Consider the following 8,475-nt stretch of genomic DNA (forward strand, 5'->3'; position numbering starts at 1 on the left):
TCCAAACACATGGGAGAAAGTTTTAAACATATTTTATTTTAAAATCAGCATGCAGTGTATTACATACCAGAGTGAGATTTTTAAACAAATTATTTCTCCTCCCGCCATCTAACCTACATTAGTAAATGTGAAGTTTTATCTTCAATCTCTTTAATGCAGGAATATGCTGTGTCACCTGTTTAAAAACAAGGACAATGGGTTCTGCATTTTACAGGAGCTGCCTTCTGAGTTTAATGGAAAACTTCTTTGGTACAGAATCAATCAACAAATCCCATGAAGGCGCTACTGCAGGAACTTCTGTGGCAACGTCAAATTTAAAAATGTGAAACTGAAAGAAAAGACTATAACATTTTCAAATTTTCTAAGTTTTTCAAGCTATCAGTAGGAAGTAGAGCTATAGTGCTTTTTATTGTTGCTATAATCGATTACTACAATGGAAATCCCTTGCCCTGTAGAACACAGATTTTACTGGGGTTGAGATAAGGCTAAAATCAAGGTTTGGTCAGCTTCACAGGGTTCCCACAATTTACCATGAGTCAAACTATTTTTAAGAATAAAAATAGTAGCTTCATGTTACTGTAATATTTAATTCAGAGAACAGGAGAGTAAGGTAAACTATCTTGCTGATAGAGTCTTAAAACCAGAGTAATTAATATCCAGAGGAACAGCAGACAGGAAGGTTAGTCTGAGCTCTTATTTTTCTGAATTTACTAAAGGAGACAAGAGGATAAGAAAAGTTGGCTTCCTAAGTGAGAAGATAGAAGCCCAGGAGGGAAAAGTCTTTTCTATCCTTTCTACCTTAGGAAAAACAAAACAGTAGTTTAAATGTCTGTTTAGAAAGGGGGAGAAACCTGTCTTAGTGTGAAGAAAAAAAAATCAGGGACTTGATTTGCTCCCTGCTGCCCAAATGCTTGGGTGTGGAAGACATGCTGGGTTTGCTTTCCCCTGTCTTCCCTCTATTAACAAAGCCACAAGCCAACAAATTCTGAAGTACGCAATGTGGTTCCTGCTGAACTATGAGAAAGGCACCTACCTCTTTCTGATTTTCAGAAGTTTTTTCCATCTCTGTCTACTCCTTGGAAGATAAAGCAGCACTACCTGATTGCGTGACCTCTTGCTACACTCTCAAGGCTCCCTCAATGAGGATTGATACTACCCTCCTCCATTCCATTTGATTGGAGAAAGACACAGAATGACTGTGTTATAAAAGAGGAGGTTAGATTACACAATCCTGTCTGCCTTCTAGACATCGCAGAAAGGTGATTTTTTTTTATAAGAGATGAACAAGAAACCGCTTCGTTTGAAACACTAATTTAATAAAGTAAAGCCTCCTCTTAAGGACAGTTATTAAAATATCAAATAAAAAAGATATACTATAAGAAAGAATACATTTTGGATATTTTGGATAGCTATTTGTCATTAAATGTACATATATTAAACAAATTTTGGTCCTTGAGAATTTCACATCTTGAAATCCAATCTCCCTCATCTCTGCCTCCTTTCATATCTGTCCTTGAACCTACCCACATACAACAGAGTGGGGGGGGGGAGTTCGTTTTGGAAGCTGTGGTGTGCCACAGTGGTTCCTATCACACACCCTTTTGTCCATACTTCTTTGCTTGCAAATGTTTACTGCAATGACTCAATGGTCTGGCACGAGGTCTCTGCTTCTGCAACTCTATCAATTCTGGAACCTCACTGGGACTTCTCTAGGATATCCTATTATTACTCTGTGTCAGGGAGACTCTATAGATTTAGATCTGTAGAACTGGCCCCTTCATGCACCCTACCAGTTCTTCAATGGGGTAGATGTTGGTGTGGGTCAATTCAAAGCTCTAAATTTACGTCTGAGAGATAGATGCACTATTCAGTCCACCAGCTCCCATGTTCTCATACCTTCAGAGCTAGCTCACCACCAACCCTCACAACCAAGGCCAACCCTACCCTGCTGCCCAGGTGAGTTGCAGGGCCACTCTCCCAAGTGTTGCAGCTGATGAGGAACATGGCAAACTCTTCTGTTCTCATAACCCCAGGGCCAGATATTCTGCCTGCTGTAGATAACAAGGGCATCTCTCCACTGACAACTCTGGTACAAGGCAAACAAGTTGTGGGCCAAGCTGTCCAAATCCCATACTGTCAGGGTGGGTTCACTCAAGCCCCACCATTAAGGTCAGCTCTTCTGTGTTGGACAGGTGAGATGTAGGACTTGAACTCCTAAGTACTGTAGCAGTTGTGGGGCAGGGGAAGCTCTCTCTCCTATTGCTCTCATGACCCTATTGAAGCCAACTCTCCTGCTTACGTTAGGTAGTGATGGCTAATGGAAAAGGAAGAAATCTCTCCTGTGTTTGTGCCACTGCCCAGCAGACAAGAGGCACAGCCAGATCTCCTACATTCATGGCCTCAGGGACAGATCACCTACAACCCATTATCCAGCACCAGCTCTACTGTGGTACCCAGGTGAGGTGCAGGGCTCACTTTCCTGAATCCTGCATCTGGTGAGAGGAAGGGCCAACTCTTTGTTCTCATGAAGATCTTACCATCAGATATCCTACCTGCCATAGGTGATGAGGGGCAAAGAGGAAGGTATCTCTCCTCTGTACACACTGCCACATAGGAGACAAGTGGTAGGGCTAGCTCTCCCATGCTCATATCCTCAGAGCACTCTCACCCACAATTCCAGGAATGGGTATGGCCTGCTTTTCCATGTACTGTAGTGAGCTAGGGGTAAGGTCAGCTCTCCTGCTCTCACACCACCAGGTCCAACTTTCCCACGGTACCCAGCTGAAGGGTGCAACCAGTTCTTCACAGCCCTCAAACATCAACATGTCCCTGAGTCACAGTCCAGGCCAGGGAGGTTCACCTGGCCGTTGATGGTAACAGAGTCCTGCTGCTGCAGGGCTATGGTCCCAAATGTAGCCCTGGGTAGCAGCACAGGCCAGGACCTCATCATAGTCTGAAGAGGCATTACCAGCTACAAACATTAGGCTGTTCTTCACTACCTTTGAGTTTACAGTCCTGCCTCTCTTCATTGTGCCCACATCCTTCTATTTCTCTTGCTCTTTTAGTTCTTCACCACTCACTTGCTCCTCTTAATGGCACCCAAGGTAATTTAGTGTCTGGGGTCATCTCAAGAGTCATCTCAGGTGGGGTCTGTGATTCACCCATGCATTATGGCACCAGGCAGGCTACCTCCTAGTCTTATTCCCATGATACTGGACTGGTGGTCATCTTGGTCTTGCTTCTTACCCAGCCTAATGATCACTACCTCCCCCAGGCCATTGACTCAGGCAGGGTTCTTCTAGTCTGTAGCTTGAATCTGGTTCCTGATAGCCCATCGGGGCTTGCCTGGTGCCAGACTGGTGATCTTCTCAGGGTAGCTTTTTTCAGGGAATGCTAGGCTACTAATCATTCAGATGTTCATAGATCAGAACGCTGAGCATACACATACCCTTTCTTCTCTCTACCACACATTGGTGCACCTGTCACTCACCAGCCACACCTACAATGCCTCTAGGTGCAGATATTATACCAATCTTAATCAGACTACCACTTTTTATAATGCATACCTCATATTCACAAACATACTGACTTTTGTTAAATATTTCAAGGATTTCAAAACATCTGGCTAATAAGGCAACTTTCCCCTAGCCACCTAGCACTGGTGTTGAATACCAATAAATTATTTAAAAATAGTTGACATAATTTTTTGTAATGAATTTATCGTGATGCCTCATGAGTGTTGCTTTCTATGAATGTTGCGCTTCTAGATCAAGCCCAGATGAAGTATTCTCCTGGATACAGTTCAGTTTTCACTTTCTTAATTCTTCCCTAAAGGAGAAGGATAATGGCTCATCTTCAGGTTCACAATTCTCTCCATTCCTCTTTCACACCCAGTCTCTTTTATAGCTTTCTCAAGTTTTGCCATGGCCACAGTAAAAGGCTCTCTGATCATGGATGCACGTCAATCATTAAGCTCTAGACCCAAGGACAAATTAGAAATGATTCTGTATTCTCCTACAACGTGTTGTGTATAATGATTCTTTATCTGTTTTGGAGATAAATCATGTTACTTAAAATGATGAAATAAAAGAAATAATGGGCTTGAATCATTATAACTTCTCTGACCCAATAAATCCAATGTCCACACTTTCAATTCTGTTTCTATTACTACTGTAGCTTGCATGTTACCTCTACAGCTTAGGTTGAAATTTAACTATGAAAATTGTCATGACAATTTATACCTAAAATCCTAATAGGTGGAAGGGATGGCTAACTCAGGAAAGTTGAAAGTTCAAGGCTTTAATATTCAGTAAGTTCAAAGCGAGTCTGAGTACAAAGCAAAAACTATCCCAATGAGGACATGGAGAAAAGGGAGGAGAAGGAGAAGGAGGAAGAAAAGTGGGAAAAGGGGTTAGGGGGGAAGAAAGAAGAAATATATTTAATTTCAGTTGTAATAGTGTTAGAATAGTTGACATTTAAGAAGTCATATTTCATGTCACTAAATTAGCTCTAAGGATGATACAGTAATACTAAAACACATTTAAAGTAGTAATGCCATCTAAGAATAATAATTTCATTAAATTCATTTGATGCAGTTCCATGAATGCAGAAGCACAATTGTTAAGTCTTAGATATAAATGTATTTCTTTATAGGCTTATGATTTGAATTCTAGGTCCATAGTTCATGATCCTTAAAATTATATATATATATATATATATATATATATATTCTTCAAGGTTATATAGCTTGGCTGGCTGCAGTAGATCAGGAGGAATGAGACTTTGAAGTTATACTACTCAGAGTTCCACTGTAACTATCTCTTCTTTTCCTCAGCAATCATGTGAAGAAGTCGCTGACAAAAATTATGTCTCCAAGACTTCCCTATTATAGTAAACTCAAATCTCTCTGAAACCAAGTGCCTAAGAAGGCTTTCCTTCCTTTTACTGGTTGTAGGGTTTTTTTTGTACTTTTAACTAAAACAATGTTTTAGTGGGTGTGGAAGGACAAAGGCAGAAAACCTTCAGCTAAAATAATGCATAGAAGATGACATTAGATGAGACAAGCATCTGAGATCTAACCCAAGTTCAAATCCAACTAATGACAAAAGTATCAAAGAGGAATTATGAAACAGGTGATACCTGAAAAGCAAGAATTACTATGCACAGGTATATGTATGTGTATGTTACACAAATTCTATGTATATGTTCTAAGTATATGCCTCAGAAAATACATACTTGACATTATCAAGGGTACAGTGTATAAGAAGGTATAATAATCTGGGTTTATAAACTCCTTTAAACAAAAAGAAGTGTGTCCAAGTGAGAGAAGTACTTTTTCTTAACTATTGATGCCACTAATGATATCTTTGAAAAATAAAAATGCTTTTAGAGATGTCAGCTAGATAAAATAGTAGGGTTAGAAGAAAATGTACAGAATATCTCCAGGGAATCTAAAAACACATGCATGGAGGAAATAAAATCAAAGGGTACTGATTGAAATTTTTTGTAGTCAAAAATCATGGCTGGTGTTTTCTAAAAAGAAGTTTTCTAGAGACTAAGGAGCTAAGGTAAGGGATACACACAGAACCTTCCCCCAAGAGGTAGACTTCTTTTCTTGATCTTAGCCAAAAAGGCCGAGAAGCAATAAGAGGAATACTTCTTTTGAGCCCACAGGAGATGCTTAGTCACTAAATTCTAGCTCATCTTTCGGTCTCTTTTTTCTCTGTCTCTCTCTTTGTCTCTGTCTCTTCATCTCTCTCTTCCTTTCCCTCTTTTTCCATCACTTTTTTCCATTTCTTTTCTCTGTTTCTCTGTTCTATCATTTTTCTACTGGTATTCCTTGTAGTTCTGAATTCTATAAAGGCATTTTACAGAATGTAAAGTGTGTTCTGAATATTCCCCTTATATGCACTACCTTTTCTCCTTATTCTAAATGCTCCCCATGTATTCTCTGTATGGTTTGTCTCCTAATTTTCTAGATAACACTGTTTGCAATTTCATTACATAAAATCATACATAATTTTACATATTCATATAAAGTCTGGGAACCACATGTGGAAGGAAACATTCAGTATATATCATTCTGAAAATGACAATTTGCTAAACATAATTGTCTCACATCTACTTTCTTGCAAACTACATAACTACTTTTTTATAAGGAAAAAGTCATGCTATACTTATGACACATATTTTTCTTCATCCATTACTCTATTTACAGACACCTAGGTTGGTTCTATGTTTTAGCAATTGTGAATATTGTGATAAAATAAATATACATGTGTAAGGGACACTGTAGATGTTGACTTGGGCGTCTATGATAAATACCTAGAGTGGTGTAGTTGAGTCCTGATCCATGTTTTAGCTTTCCAAGGGATCTCTGTGCTGACTACTGTGGTTGGCTTTGTTTACTTTCCAACATATGCTGAGTAAGGGTTTTATTTGTCTACATACATACTTTTGTTATTCTTTCTTCTATTTAGATCAATAATTCTTATTATTTGTTTTCTTTAAAAAGAAATTTGGAATGACTAAATATAAAATGACATATGGCATAGTTAGCAATGACAAAAGACATTGTGCCTTGGTATCCCTCACTGAAATAAGCTAATAAAATCTTGTTAGCAAACTCATCCTTTCTACCTTTGTTTATTTCTAAAGAAAAAAAAAGACCAGTTCTTTAATGTTCTGCAATTTTTAACGTTTTAATATTTCTTAAAGAACAAGAAACTTAAAAGGATACCTTAAAATAAATACATATTATGTACAAACACACAATGTGACATTGCTTAGAAAATTCAAATAAATAACAATTTTACAAAATTACATTTTTAGGTGACCGAATCAACTCTCCAGACCTGCAAATAACTAGCATAAAGTCCAAAACCAAGCACAACTAGAGTACATCAACATGCACAGTGAGAAATTCTATAAAAGTCACAAAGTATCTGGGCTCAGTGATGGTATTTACAAATGAGTTTCTTTATGTAGAAAACCGTGCTTTGTAGTGGATGCAGTTTATATCTATCTCATAAGACACAAATACCTCACTGCTGCTTAGGTCACATTTTGTGATAATTTAAGAATCCAATTTTATCATCAGAAGACAGAATCGAACTTGCCTACAACAATCTCATTTTACTTTAAATAAGATCTGCACATAAGGAAGGACATTGATTCTCATAATAAAAATACCCTCTACAATAGCCAGCATGTCTAGTCAGGTTAGACATGGAGAATATGTTGTTTCACATTCTATTCTGAAAGTGTACTTTTTTGCAAATCGTCAGGATTACCATCAATTCTTTTTGGAAAATCCAACCTCTGTATTAACTATCTCCTTGATTGGTAAACACAATTTTATTAACTTCTGAGTAGAGGGAAAAGGATATCAGAATTTTTGCTTCTATGGTTAGTGTTACACTGACATGCAAATTTGCTGGTATATCTGATAAGCCCCTATTGATTCTCTACAAAACCACAACCATAGATAAAATGTAAAAGATGATGCTCAAATGTTCACAGTTGGTTTGCAAACTCCATCATTGTACAGTTCATCTTCAAACTGGAGAACTAATTCAAGATTTTCCAAGCAATAGTCTTTGTACTCTGTTGTTCTTTGTACTCTGTTGTATAAGTTCAGTTATAGCGTTTAAAACCTCTTTGGAGTATTTACCCCACGTCCCTCTTTCTTCACTCTTAAGCATGAGCGACTTTAAGTATTCCACGGTAGCTGATTTCACATCTTAGATCATTTTTACCATTGAATTTGATTTCAAAGCCAGAGCCAGGCTGGATCCTTAAAGTATTCTCCCCAATTTTTCAAAGAGAGGTGGCACATATACCAGCTTGCTTCTCTATATCCATGGACTCCTTGATGCGCATCTTGTCCACTGACATGTTCTACGGCCCTAAGAAGAATTCAACATTACAGAAGTAGAGCCTTTAGGTAACAAACATTTTCTAAGTAGTGTTAAAGGAGGTAAGGGCTGGGCAGTCTGTGCAGAGTGTCTCTTTGCATGCCTTTACAATCCCTCCTATTATGTTTCTTAATGTAGTTTGAATTTGAATTTCTTCCAGGGATAGGGAGGTTTGATATTTTCTCATACAATTATCAGTTGTTAGTACATCACTTTTGAGAATGGTTTCCTCTCTCTTAAAAACCACTCTAGTCAAGACTATACCCAGACTTTCCTTCCCCACCAATATCTCTAGTAAATTACACATTACCAAATATGGTATGAAATTATTCTTTCCCTCAGCATCATTTGAATAAATTAATCATAACCACTGCCTTCTATTGGGGTAGATCTTTGATTTACTTCTGAATATTATTCCCCCTGCTTGTCTTGCTTCTCTTATTTATTTATTGTTCTTTGTTCATCTATATTTTGTAAATGAGCCAGTTAATCTCATGATTTTAAATGTCACATAAGTGAGACAGGGATTGTAACTCAGTGATAAAGTATTTATGTTGCA

General features: G+C 38.0%; 1 non-coding gene and 1 pseudogene across 1 annotated transcript; both read right to left on the reverse strand.

The window, feature by feature from the left end:
* Positions 1 to 3,389: 3,389 nt before the first annotated feature.
* Gm23750 lies at positions 3,390 to 3,521 on the reverse strand. Its single transcript, XR_003954806.1, has one exon. It is a non-coding gene; the product is annotated as a small nucleolar RNA SNORA17 (small nucleolar RNA).
* On the reverse strand, positions 7,255 to 7,878 carry Gm19147 (predicted gene, 19147; annotated as a pseudogene).

Source organism: Mus musculus, chromosome 3 (genome assembly GCF_000001635.26).
Source record: "Mus musculus strain C57BL/6J chromosome 3, GRCm38.p6 C57BL/6J".
Taxonomy (NCBI): domain Eukaryota; kingdom Metazoa; phylum Chordata; class Mammalia; order Rodentia; family Muridae; genus Mus; species Mus musculus.